This window comes from Nannospalax galili, unplaced genomic scaffold, assembly GCF_000622305.1.
Source record: "Nannospalax galili isolate Female #2095 unplaced genomic scaffold, S.galili_v1.0 scaffold116, whole genome shotgun sequence".
Lineage (NCBI taxonomy): Eukaryota > Metazoa > Chordata > Mammalia > Rodentia > Spalacidae > Nannospalax > Nannospalax galili.
Window position 1 is genome coordinate 983300 of NW_008340206.1, and position 21181 is coordinate 1004480.

The following is a 21181-nucleotide window of genomic DNA, read 5'->3' on the forward strand; positions in this document are numbered from 1 at the left end:
TTGGCCAATTTGTTTTCATTTGGTACCCATGGGATGCCACTATCCTTAACTTGAGTAATTATAGAAGATGAAAATTTCTTATTATGAGTGACAAAATTAGTACATTTAGGAAACTTCTGCTGTTATCTAGTTGCATACAAAAAATAACTTATTTTCCTAATATATAATAAAGAAAATGGCATAAGGGACTGGAGAGATGGCTCAGGGGAGCACCAAGACCTGAGTTTGGTTCCCAGCACCCATATGGTTGCTAACAACCACCCATAACTCCAATTCCAGGGCATCCAACAGTCTCTTCTGACCTCTGTGGGCATTGCACAACAAGAGTATACTTACATACATGCAGGCCATACACTCATACACATAAAATAAAATAAAAATAGTAAAAAATAAAATACTGAGAAAAGATGACATAGAAAATACAACACACACACACACACACACACACACACACACACACACACACACGTATAAACATTACCTGGGGCTGGAGAGATGGCTCAGCAATCATGATCACTTACTGCTCTTGAGGAGGATCCGGGTTCCATTCCCAGCAACCACATGGCAGCTAAGCATGGTCCATAACTCCAGTTCCAGGGGATCCAACACCCTCCTCTGGCCTCTTTGGGAATTACATGCACATAGTGTACTTACATCCATGTAAGGAAAACACTCACACGCATATACATAAATAAAATAATTTAACTATATTATCCTCCTATACAGAAAGCTTGTTATAGATAAAAATAAAAATCATTCATATCTGGGAAATATTTGTTTTAACAGTGGTCAAAGATAATTTCATTTGTTTCATATGTATAATACTCGTAAACATTAAAATTTTAATGTGGAGATGCAGTTTTCAGGTAGAGCACTTACCTAGTATGTATGAGGCGCTACGTCAGTCCCCAGTACCACAAAATACTTTAAAATCCCTTATTTATTTTTCAATAGTTTGCTTTTTCACTCACTTTAAGAAGCTTCAAAGACAGACAAAAAGAATTTTTAAGAAGCAATATGGTCACACCATATGAATTGAAGGTGCTAATAGAAATCACCCAACTTTAGTTACAAACAAGAAAATTTAAAGCATCATAAGATATCATTTCCTATGTCTTTCCTGTGTCATTAGAAAATTAGAGTTGAGATGCTATAAGTCTTTCTACATATGTAAATATGCATAGATGTGCACACATGCTCACACACACACACACACACACACACACACCTGGAAAAGATTAGTTGAGTATTTATCGTGCTAGATGAAGTAGTTTTTTTCACCACTTGCAGAATGCATATTGACAGTGTGACTCAGACAATTAAAACAGAGATATGTATGTATTTATTCTTTTACTCGGTGCTTTATACCCTAGGGAGGGATTATTCACAAAGATTGTTATTTTCTTAACTGTAATCTCCAGTGAGGACAGCGACTGGGAAAATCACACGTGTGTATATTATGAAATATTTTGTGGTTACATTTTCTAGGAAAAGTTTGTGATAACAGTGAAGAAAAATTTTAAGAAGCCTAATTATAGCCCCTCTAATCACACGTTGGAGAAAGCAAAGGGGCAGCTTCTGAAAGGAAATAAAAAAATATATCTCAAAATTATTTTTTGGGAAAGAGGGAGAATATTTTCTCTTCTTATTTTATTTTCAAATTTGCTTTACAGGACTTATCTTACTTTAATAAAAAATAATCTTTTAAAATAATTTTGTTCAGGGTAGAAATGGATGAATTGGCCCTGGAGTATTCTCTACAATGATAAATTAGAAGGAAATTGTTTTTCCTGTTTCTATCTTTCTTAGTGTCAAAAAAACCAACAGGCTCAAAAGAGCAAAGTCTAGCTTTATTCCTGGCTGCTGCCTAAGCTCACAGTAGGATGCTTGGCAGTTATTTACTTATTTGTGTGTGAGTGTGCTATATATGCGTGGTATATGCTTGTGTGTATGTGTGTGTATGTGTGTGTGTGTGTGTGTGTGTGTGTACACATGTGTGTGTGTGGTGCATGTACCCATGTGCCCATTAGGAGGCCTGAAGAGGACTTGGGTGTCCTATTCTATCTCTTTCCTTACTCCCTTCAGACAGTGTCTTACTACCCTGGAGGTCGGCTGGCAACCAACAATCCCCAGCTGTTCTCTGGTCTCCATCTCTGCCTCCCACATTTGGGTTTACCCACACATTCTTGTCGGGTTGGGATCTGAACTCAGGAACTCCTGCTTGTGCACCAAGCACTCTTACCCACTGAGCTTTCCACCTCTGCAGCCTTCTGGAGTCTTTTGTTGAGTCAATAAACAAATGCTGTTTCTATCTGACTCAAATCTGTGGGGCAATTTGCACATTTTCTTTAGACCCACTGTTGGCAAAAAAAAAAAGAAAGGGAAGAAGGTTGGATAATTACAGTCAACTGTTTTCCCTGAAGTTACATTCTGCATGTGAGAAACAGTTGTTAGGAACGTCATTTAAATTTAGTTTTGTAGCCGAATTTCTGTTGTTATTAATTTGAGCATAAAAGCTAATTTTTCTGAGCTTTACAAATTACTTTGACAAGATTATAATTTACCTGAAAACTGTTACTATTTAGGGGCCTGTGAATCCTAGCCGTAGCCTAGCCAAAATTTAGTGAAATGTCCTCACTAAATGCTTCAAAGCATTGTGGGTGAGGAGATGGTGAAAGTGTTCATTTTTCCACAGAATGTATGTGCAATACTCCAAGATCGAACTGTTGGATAATTACTATTTTAGTGAATGGAAATGTGGTTTACTTTCTAGTCTGCTTCAGAAATCTAAGTAAAAAATTCCCATCAAACTTGTCATTCATTAGTCACTTGTATTTGAAGTTTTGCAAGACAAAATGCTAGCCTCAGCTAATAACCTTAGCAGCAGTTTACACAGAATGGACGTGGAGAACTAAATGCGGTTATGGTTTTGTTTTTATTATATTTTTATTTATTATTTTAATTTTATGTGTATTGCCTGCATGTAGGTAGGTGCACCTGTGTCTTGCAATGCCCATGGAGGTCAGAGAGGGGGTCAGATCACCTGAAACTGGAGTTATGGATGGTTGTTAGCCACCATGTAGGTGCTGGGATTTGAACCCAGGTCCTCTGTAAGAGCAGCCAGTGCTCTTAACTGCTAAGCCATTTCTCCAGCCCCAGCTAAGGTTTATTTAAATTTGGGAAAAAGGGGTCTGAGAAGACAGCTTAGTGAGTTAAGTGCTTGCTGCACAAACATAAGATCCCCAGCACCCAGATAAAAAGCCATGTATCAGCCTGGCGTGGGGGCGCACGCCTGTAGTCCCAGCACTTGGGAGGCAGAAGCAGGTGGATCTCTGTGAGTTCAAGGCCAGTCTGGTCTATGTAGTGAGTTCCAGGACAGCTGGGGCTTACAGAGAGACCCTGCTTCAAAAAGACCCCCCCCCAAAAAAAATCCCAGTATCATGGTGAGTCTACTACTTGTACACTGGGAAGTAAAGACAAGAGAATTCCAGAGCTCACTGGAGACTGGTCCAGGCTAAATGGTGTGCTCCAGGTTCAGTGAGATGCCTTGTCTAAACAAGTAATTGGAGTAGCAGGGAGCAAGACAGGAAACACGGATGTCTGGTCCCCACATGGCTCTGCACAGGCAAGCACATGTACATACATGCATATACCCTCCTCTCTGTCTCCCTCTCCTTCCCTCCTTCCCTCCCTCCACTTCTGTCTCTGCATATTGGTGTATGTAAGTATGTTTGTGTGTGTTTGTGTATGTGTTTATTTGTATGTGTATGAGAGAGAGAGAGAGAGAGAGAGAGAGAGAGAGAGAGAGAGAGAGAGAAATTGAGAAAGGATGACAGACAGAAAAGAAAAGAAACAAACTTGGGAAAATGATCAGAAGGAAGGAAGACAATGGGTAAGGAGAGATGTGAGACCAGAGAAGGAATCAAGGAAGGAGAGGAAAGTAAGTCACTGGGAAGCTCACCCACATTTACTGGGGCTTTGACTTAAATGTTCTATCTGAACTAAGCCAAACTGTCTTTTCTCCCAATTCATTAGCAATATTGTAATTAAAAGAGCACTTCAGTTCCAGAGGGTAATGACCTTTTTAATTGAACTTGGGAATTCAGATTGCTGCTGAATAATAGTGAATTTAAATGCTGAATTCAAACACCAAATTTTCTTCTGGTAAATGTGCAATTAGGAATCAAATGTGAATTGCCCTAGCAATTTGCTCCCATTTTTATATATCACCTTCTTTGGATTTCAGAAGAAAATGTATCTGTTAAAAATGACTGTTTGGCACTTACATTTTGTTATATCTTTGAAAATACAGAAACTTCACAAAAAATTTCAAAACAATCACTTTTAGGGCTGGAGAGATGGTTCAGCAGTTAAGAGCACTGGCTGCTCTTCCACAGGACCCAGGCTCAGTTCCCAGTATCCACATGGTGGCTAACAACTGTTCTTTAACTCTAGTTCTAGGGATCTAACACTCTCTTCTAGCCTTCATGGGCATTGCATGCATGGGTACACTAACATAAATGCAGGCAGAACACTCATACATATTAGAATTCAAAAATAAATATAAATTGCCTTTCATATTTCCCAAGAGGTCTTGTCTTACATGTCAAAATATAAATAAGCAATTCTGCATATTCTTTATAAAGATTTTTTTCATTAATTAAATGTTCTTAGATAATTTTGGAAGTACTCTTACCCCTCACCTCCCTACCACTCCTGTCCACTGCCTGACCCTGACTCCTTAGAAATTTCTCTCTCTCTCTCTCTCTCCTCTCTCTCTCTCTCTCTCTCTCCCTCTCCCTCTTTCTCTCTCTTTCCTATCTAGTCTTTTTTTTTTTTTTTTGTGACCCAGTGAGATGAACCAGGGTCTTCTGGACTTTGAGCTTGGTGGGTTCAGGTATTACGGTCAAATCAAATGCTGAGCTGTTGAAGCAGACAAAAATCCTAGGATTCTCTGGCTCAGCATAGATAGGTAGAAGGTGATGTAACGCAGGCGTGTGGTGTCTCTGTTTCACACAGTCATTCAGTGTCTCAGTCTGATGGTGCCTCTGCCTTTTTCGCCGTGGGCTGTAGAAGATAACTTTGGTTTTGTAACTCTTGAGATGGAGTTGAGAATGTGAAAAGATCAGGTTGGTTTTATGGTTGCAGACGTCGGGTGGAACTTCTACTTACCTTCTATTGCAAATAGTTGTCCCCAGATTTCTTCCGGCAAGGCAACCTGATGTCCTGGAAACGCTGCGAAGCTACACAGACTGAGATTTACGGATAGCTACTGACTTTGTTACTATACGTGTGAAAGCCCACCTTCCCCTTCTCTCCAGCCTCTGGCCACCAGCAACCTCTCTTCTTTTAGTGAGGGGTGTGGTCTAAGGTACTAGTTCCCTATAATTTTTAAATGTCACATAAACACAATGACAGTTAAACTAAACAAACAAAACCCACTTCATACTCAAAAGAAATGTGTAAACAATTCTTATATCTTGTCTAAAATAAGAAATTTACATTTATAAGCAAATCTCTAAATCATAACTTACCTTTTATGTTTTATACAACATTACCTCTTTATCTCTTGGGGTATATTTGCTCCTAGAATCCTGGACTACTGGTTGGACAAATCTTCCTCTTATTTTTCCATAAAGCATGTAATACATATAATAAGTGAGTTTGTGGTATTAATTAAAGCTATTGGTAAACTCAATATTAATTACACTCATTAATGTAGTAAATTTCCTCCTATTTTTTAACTATGTATTAGGCTTAACTGAGCAACTGCCATTTTAAGACAGAATCATTTCTCAAAAAAAGAATTTGTTAGAAATATCAAGGCATGAGGCAATTGTGTTATTGTATCTTTTATTTCTATTTTATTGTGAAAATGTAAATAGTACTGATTGATATCCAACAATAAAGGGGCTTTTCTAATGAAGCATTTTGCAATATTATTTACTTTTTCCCCTTTCCCAGTATGTAAAATGTGCTCCTATGAACATTCAGTTAACATGGAGACAGAATAATTTTAAAAATATTGGTTAATATGTGCTTTCTTTTGTGAATGTATCTATTTTCATCCTGATTGTACCTCCAAGAAAAATTTGATTTTTAATATTTAAAAGCACAATATCTTAAGATTTTGAGGTAGAATAAATAATAATCTCATTCCTATTTATAAGTTTTCTTCTTTTATATTCTTCAAGCATGTTATTTAGAATTGCCTCAAAATCCTGACAGGAAAATAGTTGTCCCCTTAACACTTCATTCTGTATTTGAATATATTTGACATACATTTTTTGGAAATATATTTTATTTATTATTTTTATTATATATATATATATATATGAATATATTGCCTTCATGTATGTAAGTGTATCTGTGTTGTGCAGTGCCCACAGAGGTCAGAAGAAGAAGTCTGATCCCCTGGAACTAGAGTTACAGATGGTAGTTAGCTGTCTTGTGGGTGCTGGGAATTGAACCCTGGTCCTCTGCAAGTGCAGCCAGTGTTCTTTAACTGCCAAGTCATGTCTCTAGCTCCCAAATAGAGACTCTTACGGCATGCAGAGCCTCATCCTTGTGCTTTCATACAACCCCTCTCATTTAATTCTCATAACAACCTACTTGCTAAGATGATTTACAGTTTAGAAAAATAAGGTCAAAGAAATTTCGTATCTAGTGTCACAGTGCTATGTCACAGGATGTGAATTATCCTCTGAGACTTATTGCATCCCATATCAATACTTTTTCCAATAAGATGAATCTTTCCTGCTTATATGCAATTGAAAAAAATCTGGGGCCAGTGAGATGACTCAGTGGCTAAAGGTACTTGCCAGGAAACCTGAAGACCAGAGTTCAATCCCCGAGATTCACATGGTAGAAGGAGAGAGCTGATTTGGTTATCCTCTAACTGCTACTTACATGTGCCTGCATACACACAATAAATAAATAAGTAAATAAATAAATGCAGTTTAGAAAATTTGTCTAGTCTTTCGCTGGACATTTTTTTGAGATACTTGAGGTTGGTACTCATGAACTCCAGGTGTAAGCTTTATACCTCCCTCAATGAGCACTTTTAGCTCTGTTAGTGTCAGATCTTATATCTAACTGTTTTCTAGCTTCTCTTTTGATAAAATTCCTCCAATGATACTTGAACTGGAATGTATAGTTTGATAACAGAATATAGCATGAGGCTCTCACCTCAAGGGCAGAGATACTTTGTCAATTTTACTCAATTGAATTAGCTTTTCAAAGCCATATTTCAGTATCAATTTATATCCAGTTTACTATTGGCATAAAATTTTTATGTATTCATACTTTGTTCAGATACAGGTTTTTGATATTTAATTATATTTATTTCTAATTTCCTATTTTGTGCTGTGAAATCCTTTGACCATTCTGATTTTTGTGTACTGAAATTTCCATGTCATTGTAGTAAAAAAGTATCTAAGTTTGACTACAGCTAAAGAAGCACAGTGTTCTTAAAATCACAAAGCACTAAAGTATTTACAAGTGCTCTTTCTGTTATAGAATCAGGCAGTCAAGATGTGGAGCATTTACTGGGAGGACTAGAGAACTCAAATTTTATTTAGTCCAGTGATCCCAGAGGAACTTGCACTCTGAAGTTCTTGACCCAGAGTTAAAGAAATTCATAACTATTATAAGTATTTCCCATGTCATATCCTAACAGTTACAGGTTTAAAATGTGACTACATAACTTCTAACATAGATGTTGAAGTACACTGAGACCACGGAGGGGAAATTCCTTCTGCAATCAAATTGTTTACAGAAGGAGATACTGCAGACAGGGTTGAGACATTCTTGACAATGGAATTAATTGCAGGCACCCTCACATCCAAGGCAATTACAAACAGGTTTTCTACCTGATAACTAGTATTTGTTTCTGAAGATGGCCTTGTGGTCTTCTTTTCTCTTTTACATCTCCTAGCAAACATCTATTATAAAAGTCGTTACAAGATAACTAATGTGTCCTAAAGTGTATGTCTATAAGACAATAGTAAATTCACACTAAGTAGCGTTTGCGGCATTACTATGCTGACGTTATGATTACCTGAATGGATAGTTTAACTCTTCAATTTAGTTTGCAAGAATGGGCGCAAACTGGTAGGACACCTGTTCCACTAGTCATGTCTTAGAACCCTCTGTCTCCAGAAACTTCTCTTGGAACTGTCTTGCTGGAGCTTCTTTCCTGGAATTGTGTCCTGGATCCCAGCCCCATCCATGATTTTATTCAAAATTCAGGAAGTACAGGCTTGACTCCACCCTATTCTTAACAATCTTTCTGGCCTTTCATCCCTAGTTCTAGAATAATTCATTCACCTGAGATCCTTCCCAATCTTTACTGTGTACAACAGTTATGGGTGAGCTTGCTTTAGGTGCTTTAATATGTTAACTCTTTTTGGAGGGGGTGAGTAGAGTATGAAATTAAGGTTCCTAGGAAACAAAATCTGGTACTTGGGTCACAAGGCTCAAGAGCACATGGTTTTGTTGGGGTTAATTAAAAGTTATTAGTCCAGCTTATGTTCATTTATAAAAGTCATTCCCACAACATTAAATGCATGGGCATGTCTTTCCTCTTTATTGCTAGTTGGTACAATGTATGTATTAGTGCACATGTTTCAATATTGAAATTGAGTAATATGTACAAGTCCATAAAGAAAACTTAGAGGAGATAAATCCACCTGTGTCCATTTTTACTTATTCTCACACCATTATAATAATATCAATAATTAGATGGTGAATCAATATATTAATAAAAAGGAGTTAGAGAAAGAATTTGGTGGTATTTCTAGTATTAGCTGAACTTGCAAGGAAGGGTCTTATGCAAGACTATGATTGAAATGAGAGAGGTTAAAAACCATTATATTACAAATTCTCAGTAAGTATACCTGGCAATGTTAAAACAAATGAGCTTCTCCATCCTTGTCCAATTTCAAATGAGTGTTTCCATGCATCTAAAAGCAGATAAATTAATATTGCATTATCAAGAACTTGATTCAGCTCAATGATATTAGAGATTTCTTACCTGCCAAAGTGACTACCTTCTGGATTTCTCTGTAAAGGTGTCGAAGTTGATAACTGTGCAATGCGATAATACCAGTGTGGACTTACTAGTGGGTATTACTCTTGCTTTATTTAAGCAAAGATGCATGGCTCTTTTGTGCGCATAGACTTCATTTCCCAGAAAATCTGACACCTGGTATCAACTTCCTTGACTGTATTCAGAGGTAAACCCATTACTTTTGTCTCCCCACATCAGCAACCCCAGTTGACGATCCCCAGTTGTAATGTTGGAAAGACACAAGACAAATACTATGAACGAGAGCTTATGAGGACCAAGTCTCTTCCTCCCTTTCCCTTTGTATTTTGAGATCTTTGTGCGTGTGCGTGTGTGTGTGTCTGTGCACATGTGTGTCTTACTCATGTCTATAATGCAGAGCACATGGCACAGTGTGTGGATGGAAGTCAGAAGACAACCTTAGTGCTGGTTCTCACTTTTACCTTGTTTGAGAAAGAGTATTGTTTTTACTCTTCCACTGCATACACCAGCAGCTAGCTGGCCCATGAGCTTCCAGGGACTCTCCAGTCTCTACCTCCCCCTTTCTGCAGCAGTGCTAAGATCATAGATGCTGGCACTACATGGGTCCATGTATATATAATCAAAGGCACTTTAAAATTTCAAGCTGATTTTCCCTTACTGCTAGATGACTAGCCAGATATTAGCAAGCTTGAAGTCCATTGAGGATGGATGGACCCCTCCCCCACACTCACTGTCCTGTAAAACCAAGAAGGGAAGCTGTAGGACTCTATTTGCTACCAGGTCCCACTGACATAGCTTCTAATGAAACAAAGTAGGAAACAGAATTTAGAGGCGATCATTTTATTCAATCCAGACTTGGGAAATTGGAATAAAGACTGTCCATGTCCTAGAAAATTATTCTGCATTTTTTAAAAGGAAAATGTCTTAGGTTTTATGAAGGTGATGGATGGAAGATTTTCAGACTTGGTAGACTGTGTCCCTTAACATATTCTTTGACCTCTTGGACATGCTGATATGTAGAGGGTGGAGATCAGTTTCTTTTTCTGATGCTGTCTCTTGTGTCCTTGTTAACACACTACTTCTACAAGTAAAAACCAGCACTTTCTAAAAAAAACAACAGAGGGGGAGGAAGGCAGGAAGAAGGTTAGGTACCTCTCATTACAATATGAGAACATCACAATTGTCCTTCCTTAAAATGTTAAGAACCAAATAGAAAGGTAGCAACAGACATGGGGGGCGGGAAGGCAGAGGCAGGCAGAAGGCTTTGCTGAAGCCCATCAGCGGAAGGCTTCACTCCCTTGTCAAGCATGGCAACTTTTACAAGTTCAATTTTATTCTCTCTTATTTTAAATCTACTCTGTTACATGTTTACTAGTGAAAGGAATGGGTCTGGGGGCTGGAGAGATTACTTATCAATTAAGAGCATATACTGCTTTTGCAGAAGACCTGAATTTGGTTCCTAGCACCAACATTGGGTGGTTTACAACCACCTGCAACTCCAGCTCCAGGGGATCAGACACCCTCCTCTGGCTTCCACAGGCGCCTGCACTCACATGTGTTTACCCCCACCCAGATAGACATAATTAAAAATAAAATAATTTAGAAAAATAGGATATGTCTGTCGACCCCTTGGACTGTAAAATGGCCCTCAGGAGTCTTTTCTGGGGACTTTGAGAAATAGTGTAAGCCTGCCTAAACATGCTGGTTGCCACAGTGTTCTTTCTGTCTGCTGTCCTCTCTCACCCCGTGAGAATATTTTGCTCCACAATGGTTCCTTTAGCCACTTTGCACTCATACCTTGGCAGTGCTGTACTTTACCTTTTAATAAACTCTACTTACCTTCTGAACCATGCTGTGTGTCTCACTTGAATTCTTTCCATGGAGATCACAAAGCCATGTATCCCAGAGGAAACCACAGGGAGATCCCAACAACAGTGTTGCCTAGCACATTTCCTTTTACTGTCAGTGGGTATGAGCTAAGGGACTACAAATTAACTGTATTATTAATTTAAGAAAGACATAATTAGTAAGGTAAATCTTCTGCCAAAAACCACATAGCACATTCCAAAGCCAAATATAAATGAGCTATGATTAGCCTGCTGTTCCCCATTATCAGTGCAGATGAATGGTGTGTTCCCTGTGGGTGTAAGATGCAGAGCCATGAGTTTTTTTCTAGGAGTCCTAGAAGCATGTGCGACTGCTACAAAAGAAACATCTTTTCTCACTCTCTTGTGACCATATTCACGTATTTCACCAGTGTGAAACATCAGGTTCGGCTGGTCCAGTGTCAATGGGTTAAAAACCGTGATGTGGGTTTGTAAGGAGAGCACCTAATGAGCTAAGTAGATTTCTCTCTCAGTGTATAGCAAACACATGCAATACTCTTGCAAGCAATTCTGCATTTGTTCTCTTTCTCTACACCATTATCCAGATAGTGTGCAGCGTGGTTGCCAAAAAGCACTTTCAGAAATGTTCTTGACTGGAGGAAACACAGGGAGTAGCAGTCCATTAATGAAGCAGATTCACATCGATTAATTGCGTTCTGTTGTTTCAGCCCAGGCTTCTAACACAAGTCTAGGAGGGGAAAATATATCATGCAAAGAAGAGAAAAGAGCTCAAATTAAATTTTCAAACTTGATTTATGAGGTTGCTCTATCTGAAGATCTAGTGTTTTTTTTTTTTTTTTTTTTTTTTTTTTTTTTTTTTTTTTTTTTACTAATTTCAGTTATTTGTTCTTCTGCACCTCTGACTGTTTTGATAACACAAGCTGGACTCTGGCTTGGGGTCTGCTCCATTCCCATCTTGGCTTGGTGTCTTTACAGCTCTTGGGCCTCCTAAGAATGAAGACCCTTGAAACTGGGAATCTAGGCTATATAGAGCAAAACCCATTGTTGGAGACGGGCACTTAATAGACAGCACAGGCTTAAGCTGTTGTTTTCTGGTAGCCATCTGAGGGTACTACACATGTCATTACTCATGATCTGGGTTACCAATGCAGGCCCTACTGGGAGTCATTTTTATCAGGAACAAATGAGCAAGCAAACTGAAGACTGTCCTGTGCAGTGAACTGTTGTTTAAGATGATTTGGATGACCTTACTCCTTCCTAATCAAGCTGTGTAGCTATGAGGCAAAGTACTTGAGGCCTGTGCTTATACACAGGGGCATATCAGGATGTTAGTTATAGTGGCTTTGCTTCCATTTGTAGAGCGCTGTAGTATTTCAGAAGATGGGCCCCTGAGAAGGGGAGGTGGGCAGGCATGCATGCCAGCTGTGAAAAGGGGAGAAAAAGAAGGACAATTTTAAGAAGAATGGTGGGAAAGAAAATAGAGTCCAAATGGGGAACTATAGAATGTTTGCTTTAAGTGTAGACTAAAGTAAGTATAAAAACTTAAATGAGAAAATTCTAAGATAGCACATTGTCACTAAATCTTAGGGGCCCTGTGTTAGTTACTTTTCTATTGCTGGAATAAAACATCATGACCAAGGGAACTTATCAAAGAAAGAGTTTGTTAGCATATGGTTCCAAAGGGGCAAGAGTCCATCATGGTGGGGAGGCATGGAGCAGAGGTGACTGGAGGAGGAGCAGAATCACATCTCCAAGCAGGCACAGGAAGCAGAGAGCAACTGGAGATCTGGCAAGGCTTAAGAACTTTTTAAGCCCACCCCCAGTGACGTGTTTCCTCTAGCAAGGCCACACATTCTAAGACCTCCAAAAACAGCTCCACCAACTGGGGACAAAATGTTCAAATAGTTGGAACCTGCAGGGGACATTTTCATTCAAACCACCACAGGCCCCTTCAGGTGAAATGGGGAGAAAGAGCTTCCCCTGGAGGGTTGTTAGTCTTATTCATAAAAAAAATTTAAGAATAAACCCAAAATCGAAGTTTTAGGACATTTTTATCACAATTTTAAGGAAATCCTCAGGGCAGGGGAGCTGGCCACTTCAGCAGCTGCCTTGAGGAGGAGAATGTTTGCATGTATGGGTATACATGTGTGTGGGTGGATGTGTATGTATGCATGTGGGGGCAAAGGTTGCTTTTAGGAATATCCTCCATGCCTCGTTTACCTTGCTCATGAGGTACGGTCTCAGTGGAACCAAGAATTCGCTGATATGCCTGGTCTTGCTAACCAGCTTGCTCTGGGGAATCCATTCTCTGTCTTCCAAGGCTGGAGCTAAGGTGGACTGTCATGCCCATCCAGCATTTTATGTGGGTTTTGGGGACCCACACTCTGATTCTTATGCTTGTGCAGCAAGTGCTTTAACCACTGAACCATCTCTCTAGCCTCTCCAATCATGTTTCTCTGTGTTTGTCCACGCTTCAGTCATGCCAGTGTAGCGGTCTCTATAGCAACCGAAATGACAGGGGAGTGCCTGGGGAGTCTTCCGGGCACCTGACAATATCTATGTGCTTATAGAAGGACAAACAAGAACTCGTCCATTTATTACTGGGCACCCTGACTCCACTGGGACAGAAATTACTGCACTTGACACACTTCTAGACTTTACCCTAATTATCTATTCATCTGATTATAAATTTGTACCCTTTAAAATATTCTTTTCATAAACTATGATTGCACATATTATTTCTCTGGGTTTTGTGAGCAGTGCTAGTGAATTAATTGAGCCTAAATAAGAGGCAATGGAAACCCAAATTTGTAGCTGGTCAGTCAGAAGGTCTTATAGCCTTAGATTTATGGTTGGTGGCAGGAACATGGGACAGTCTCCTGGGACTGAGTGCTCAGCCAGTGCTGCCTAATGAGTGCTCCAGGATGCTAAGTGTGAGCAGGTAGAGCTCAGAAGATCCTGTTCAGGTGAGGTTCTAGTGGTACACACAGTCAATTTTTTGATGTGCTCACTGCTCTGATTACCCTTCACTAAGAATGGCATAGACTACAGGGAAATAAAAATGTTTTAAGCTCTGCTATGATTTAAAGATAGAGTCAAGATAAAAATGGAATTATGATGTATGCAAGAAGCTTTTAGAGGGCCTGCAGAAAGGGTCCCAAGTTTAAATGCTTTTAGTGGACAAACTGCTAACAATATCTCTCCATGAAAATGCAAGATACAAGGTGTTAGAGAATGGTAAGGTAAGCCTGGGGATCTTTACAATTTATCTGATTAATGGGTAATATAATTTGCATATATGCAATACAAATTCAATCAATAAAGAAATATTTTGACAGACAAGGTCAAGGTATCATCCCTAGACCAATATTAATATACTTAGGTATTATTAGCTTTGATATAAAAGTTATATGAGACTCTTGGACAAGAATTTGTCACTGATTCAGATCAACACATGGCATTCTGTTTAACAGAAAGAATAGCATAAAGATTTCTCCTGAAAGAAGGTGGGCTCAGTCTATATATGGGAAAAAAGTTGTTGTCCAAAGATGAGGAAAGCTTACATAGCTGTAGAGTCTGGCTGTCACAAGAAATTGGGACACTATGCTTAAATACAGAAATGAGTGTCTGTCCTACATATTGCAGACTAGCCTATAGGGCAACACACTTAGACAGTAACTAGAAAAATAGGCAAAGTATTTTAACGAGACTTCCCTGGTGGTGCCAGGATGTACAGAATGGAAGCAGGCTCAGCTATGCTCAGGGTCCTGAGGGGGGGATCAAGGATGAGATAACACATAAAAGCCAAGAGAGAGCAGCTATATTCTAGAGAGAAACTGGTCTGAGGAAACTTACTAGACAGCCAGCCTAAAATGAACAACAGATACAGAGATCTGGCCTGATAAAAGGAAGCAGCACTAAGTTAGTCTGGGTTTTCTGGAGAGACAAAACCAGTAGAAGTAATGGATACATTTATTATGAAGAAAGGTTTATTACATTGGCTTATACAATGAGGCTGGATATCCAACAATGTCTGTCTGGCTAGAGAGGCTTAGAATCTAGATGCTTCTCAGCCCACAAACCCAGATGTCTCAGTTGTTTCAATCAGGTGCTGAGGGCCTGAAGAGTTCCTGGAGAGCCATTCACCTTCAGTCCCTGTTGGAAGGTGGAAGAAACTAGGTTCTGATGTCAGCAAAGGATGGCAACAGTAACAGCAGCAGTAGCAATGCGGTAGATGCACTCACCAGCAAGAAGCAAAAGCTGGGACTGGTGGTATGGCTCAGCGGGTAAAGACACCTACTGCAAAGTCCAATACCCTGAGTTTGATCCACTAGTACCTATAAAGTAGAAGAAGAGGATCATCTCCCCAAACTTGCCCTTTGGCTTCTACATGCATACTCTGACACATGTGCAACACATATACTCACACACATAATAAACAATAGGTAAATAAATGCACAAATAAAGTAAACACAATCCAAGCAGCACTAATTTTTATTGCTGTTTTATATCTAGGTGGTTACTAGAAGGCACTGTCCCTTCTGGGAAGGGTCTCCTTCCCTCAGTTAAAACATCCTGGAGATATCCTTACAGATCTAGCCACAGACCTGTCTCTTACATGATTTCTGATTCAGTCATGCTGACAAACAAGACTAGCCCTCATAGGCTCTAAGAAATTCAGGGCTCCCTTAAAGAAGATCTTTAGATAGGCTGACTGGACTACAGTGGATAGACTTACACTGAAGGACATCTGGGTGCAAATGCTTGATCAGAAAGGACTTAACATATATGACAGAATATATGAACTCTGATGGGGTGCAGGTGTGGGAGGGGGTCTCAATTTGATGATGATCTATTATAGGAAACGCATAAAAACTCAATAAAAATAAAACTCAGGGCTCTTCCTGACACTGCACATCCTACACTTAACTGAAACACAATTTAATTCCAAGTTCTTCTTGAGACTTTAGCACCTTCCAAGATGCTTGCTGAATCAATGAGGATTGGCTAGGAGCCTGCAGGGCATGTGGGGTGCACATAGAGCACAGCAGTCAGGGCACTTAAGGTAGATGGAGGGAAGAGACTGACCCAGGGGAAGAGTTGCAATGGCATATACGGGAGCTGAAGTGCCAGATAGCGAAATGGGGAAAGTGGCAGAAATATGGAGCATGATTTGATAAGCCCAGGCAACATTTTTTGTTGGTTTAAATCTGCTCACAAAGCTCTTTTTCTTTTTTGTTTTTTTTCAGCTCTGAGGGGGAAAAATATCAGATGCTCACTATAATGTTAACTTGACAAACCAGCTTGTCCACATGAAGTCTGTTTCTCATCTAATTCCTTTTTGTGTCATGGGAAGACTGATATTGCAAAGATAAATTGAAGTGTTCGCATGGGGCTCAGAGATTTGTGGCTCTGACGAGACACACACACAAATATTTCATTTGAGTGTAGAAAGAGCCCTAAGATTTTTCCCTGCAGATTTGAGCTGAAGAGCTAAGCTGAAAACTCTCAAGCTGGTGAATCCTCACACAGGAGACTTCTTTTGAGGACTTTGGGTCTCTTTCTTGAACGGTCACTTTTGTGAGTCCAAGAGATAAAATCTCAGTATCTTTGGGCTGCGTGGTATATTTCCTTCCTTCCCTTCCTTCATTCCTTCCTTCCTTCCTTCCTTCCTTCCTTCCTTCCTTCCTTCCCTCCCTCCCCTCCTTCCTTCCTTCCTCCCTTCCTTCCTCCCTTCCTTCCTCCCATTCTTTTTTTCTTTTGTGGTACTAGAAATTGGACTCAGGGCCACACACATACTAGACAAGCATTCTACTACTGAGTAACCACCTAGGGGTTACCTCCTAGGTAACCATAGGAGACCCCATGAAAAGGTTGATGATTATTTTTTCATTTCAGTAGAATACACACACACACACATATACAGAGAGAGAGAGAGAGAGAGAGAGAGAGAGAGAGAGAGAGAGAGAGAGCCTAATTTGTATCTCGAAATGTCCTTCAGTGTGGGTCCATCCACTGGAGCCTGGTTAACCGAAGTCCCATCCTTGAAACAGACTGTCTCTGCCTGACCCTCTGATTCTTCATCTGTTGACACAATTTCCTTAAATTGGGTTGGGATTTCTTACCCGTTCCATGTCTATAGTGAAATTTTATCTGGTTTGAGCTTGCCTGGCTATCTGGAAAACTCTGTTTCCCTGTGGTCATCCATGACCGCTGACTCTTACAATCTTTCTACCCCCTCTTCTGCAATGATACCTGAACCTTGGAGTCAGATGTTTGCTATAGATATCCTGTTCAGGGATAAGCACTCTGCAGTCTCTTGTTCTCTGCACATTGGCCAGTTGTGAGTATCTGTGTTAATCACCATCTTCTACATAAAGAAATTTCTCTTTTGAGAGTTGAGAATGCATTAATGTTTAGGTATAAAAGGAAGTTATTAGGAGCCAGTTTAATACTATAACTATTTAGTAGAAAACTAGTATTAGGTTCCCACCTATGCCCTGTGACCTGTTTAGCTTCAGGTTCCTAAGCCTGATAATCGGTGTCAAATATGGGCTCCATCCTAATGTCCGGACCTTAAAGCCAAGTAAAGAGTGGTTGGTTACTCCCATGATGTTCATGCTGCTCTTGCACTCGTGGGGCACAACTTGCCAGGCCAGTTATTGTAGTTCACACAATTCACAGCTGGGTAAGGTTGAAGATTATTTTTTCCTTTCAGTAGAACACATAACACCTTCCAGCACTATGGACAGTAGTCAGTAGGAGATGAGGGTTTGAAGTCAGCATCAGCTTGTTTTCCCATTTTAAAGCGATAATAAAAAGCTAAAGGTGTAACATGTATATTTTCTACTTATAGTCATAAAAGTCAAGAATACTCCAAAAAGAATTCGAAAATGAGAAAATCAGTATCTACAACAAGTGCTCTGAATATCACAAATCTACACGAACAGTAATTTAACAGATTATTTTGTTTTCTTTTATCTTACTGTTATATGAGACAGAATCTCATTTATTTCAGGCTGGCCTTGAACTCATTATGTAACTGAGAATGGACTTGAACTTGTGATCCATTTGTTTCCATCTCCCAAGCACTGTGATTATAGGCATGCACCACAATGTATGGTGTATTCAGTGTTGGGAGTCAAACTCAGGATGTCCTACCTGCCAGGCAAGAACTCTTTCAACTAAGCTAATCCTAGCAGCTAATTTTCTACCCCAATAGTTATAAAGTTGTACTCTGTTTGATCAGCCTATGGCCATGACTGTGGGGATTGTCCTGATTATTGGTTCATGGTGGCATCTGCCCTCATCTTTCTTTTTCTTGATAGACAGGAGAGAGTCAAATAGGGAATCCCTCAAAACCCAAAGGATGAGTCTAGAATGTGAGAACAAAAGGATTTCAGGAGTCACACTAGGGATGTATTTATGCCATTGACCTGGCTGAGGTTACCTGGGTCTTAAACCTGAACTTGACTCAGGCCAAATTTGTCTATTGACCAGTCACACTTTCCCATTGGGACAGATTTGAATTTCAATACACTGCTGATGTTCCAAAGTCCTTTCAAGTCCCTTCAAGTTTAGCAAATTATAAAGCTGAAGAGATACCCAGAGAAATAATCCAAGAGCACCCTGCAGGCCTCAGAGCCTTTAGAGCCATAGGACTGGATTCGTCTAGTTAGTACCACATTCTCTTAACTTGGATGTCCCATGCAACAGAGGGAAATCTACCTTCCCTACTCTAATAGGAAGCCAGCAAAACTCTTTATGTGTAAAGACATTGAGCGCAGTACAAAACAGAGAGCTGATACACATCCCACGTTACTATGATAATGACCTGATCTCCCTGTTTGCTAATGCTACAATCCAAACTCTCTCCTTTTCTTTCCATTCATTTATGTGAGTACCATTTTCCCCTTGACTGTCAAGTCTTCTAACAATATGTAATGAGTTACTTATTTGCTTTGAATGCTTTATTTCTCTTCTTCAAATTATAGAATGCGTCTTAACTTTGTGTGTCATTCTCTGATAGGGCCCATGCTAATCTCTGTGTTGTTCCAAGTTTTAGTGTATGTGCCTGCAAAGAGACAGCTTATTGATTTTCAAGAACGCTGGCTTTGGACTAAAGAACTCCATTTATAACACTATTTTTAAGATTTTTGTGGTCGCTATCTGTAAATTTGATCAGTCACCATAAACACTAATGATAATGTTTAAAAAGTACCTAGCACAGAGTTCAATCTTACTGGGACTTTAGTAAGTCTTAGCAAGTATTACGTTGGGTAATATTGCAGTTACTCTTCCTAATCCTACTGAAGATGACAGCTTTGTTAATTCTCCATCAAATCAGCCTTCCTTCCCCTATTCTGGATCTTTTTTTCTTACCATTCCAGGATATTCATTATTCTTATGAGGAACTTGGGTTGAGAAAGCCCCTAATTCCTCTCTAATTGGTCATTTTTTCCAAGCAGAGCTTTCTGTGAACCATCTTTTATTTTTTTAAACATATCTCATTTATTATTTTCATGTGTATGAGGGTATTGCCTGCATGTAGGTAGGTGTACCCATGTTGTGCAATGCCTGCAGAAGTTAGAAGAGGGTGTTGGTTCCCTTGGAACTGAAGTTACAGATGGTTATTAGCTGCCATGTGGGTGTTGGGAATTGAACCCAGGTCCTCCGCAAGAGCAGCCAGTGCTCATATCAGCTGAATCATCTCTCTAGTCCCTTTGAGAGCAATCTTTACCCTTTTCCAAAACAGTACTTTCCAGAATTTTAAAATCATTTGTGCTTATCAAGAAAATACTTTCAAATATATACTCCTATGCAGTTCCTATAAATTGTATGTACATATTACTATACTAATAATCCATTTGTATTTTTAAACAAACACAGAGAGAATCTTTTGAAAATGTGACAGACTTAAATATGTTCATTTGTTTTCTTTGGTGTCTTATGGGTCATCTTGCACACCCACTGGGTACACACCGTGACGTATTTGCTATAGAAGTTTATCGTGTTTTTGTAAATTAGCCTGTCTCATTTATCATTTAGTACCAAGTCACCTTCCTGTGAATGCATTTCACACATTCAGATGACTTTCTGTGGTTATGTTCATTGTCTGACTCTGCTAAGTGGAAATCTCTGGCTCTCTTGCTGGTCCTCTAACCCAGTGGTTCTTTAGCTCTTGTGTATGTCTAACTCATCTGGATAACTTTAAAAAATATCCCAGGCCCCATCTCAGACTATTCTGGGCAAAATTTCTGAGGGTCTGGTCCTAGGCAAAGAGGTGCCTCACTTCCTTAGCCCTCTGAGGTCTTGGACTGGAACAGGGAACTTTTTATTCAAGGTCTTGGACCCCATCTGGATGTTGGGGTGGTGGATCTTGAGAACTTCCTGTAGAGGGTCTTCATTGCTTCTGTTCCTTCTGTCATCCTCAGGTGCTTCTGGGAGAGGAGGGCCTCATTCTGCCCAGCAGCTCTGCCTGCACTGTCATCTGCAGATGAAAGGATGACTCGTCCCTGCTCTTCTAAAGATGAAGCTTTGCATTGTTCTCTAACTGTTAATAAAGCAGGTGTGGGAGCCACCCTGGTACAGCAGATGATTGACAGGAGGAAGAGAGGGGAGGAAGAGGCATAGAGGCTCCTGCCTTTAACTTCCCACTCTTTGAATAGTTCCTTATTTATCATTGTATCTTCAGAATCCCAACGGTAAAAGACTCATTGCTCCTGTTCTTCTGTTTTAAATGGAGGTGCAGGGGAAACAGAGAGACGAAGGCCATAGCAGTTTTGTTCTCCAGTATGAAACATTCTTAACCAGAGTGACATAGAATCCTTAATGACCTGCAGTGTCTGGAGAGAGGAATTCTTCCTTGAGTCTCTGTGTTTGTATGAATTCCTGCTCAACCACCAGAAAAGTTCTCCCTTCCCTTTTCATCCTCTGCTTTGGCTCTCCTTATGAAAGAACTTATTAAAAACCTGAATCTACTAACAGTTTCAGAGTTTCAGGCTTTACATTGAGGTCTTTGGTCCATTTGGAATTGACTTTTGTGCATGGTGAAAGATAGGGGTTTAGTTTCATTCTTCTACAGGTGGAGATCCAGTTTTGCCAGCACCATTTGATGAACATGCTGTCTTTCCTCCAGTGAATATTCTTGGCCCCGTTGTCAAATATAAGGTGGCGGAAATCATATTTACTCATATTTGGGTCTTCAATTTTGTTCCATTGATCTATGGGTCTATTTCTGTGCCAGGACCACGTTGTTTTTATGACTGTAGCTCTGTAACACAGC

The 21181-nt window shown here is 39.7% G+C and overlaps 1 protein-coding gene and 1 non-coding gene across 2 annotated transcripts in view; one reads left to right on the top strand and one right to left on the bottom strand.

Annotated features, from left to right (window-relative positions):
* The window catches only part of Ctnna3 (catenin alpha 3), a 1668564-nt gene that overhangs the window by 924294 nt on the left and 723089 nt on the right, over positions 1-21181 (top strand). The gene's annotated exons all lie outside the window — the stretch shown is intronic.
* Positions 18881-18983, bottom strand: LOC115070720. The gene has a single exon (XR_003849868.1). It is a non-coding gene; the product is annotated as a U6 spliceosomal RNA (small nuclear RNA).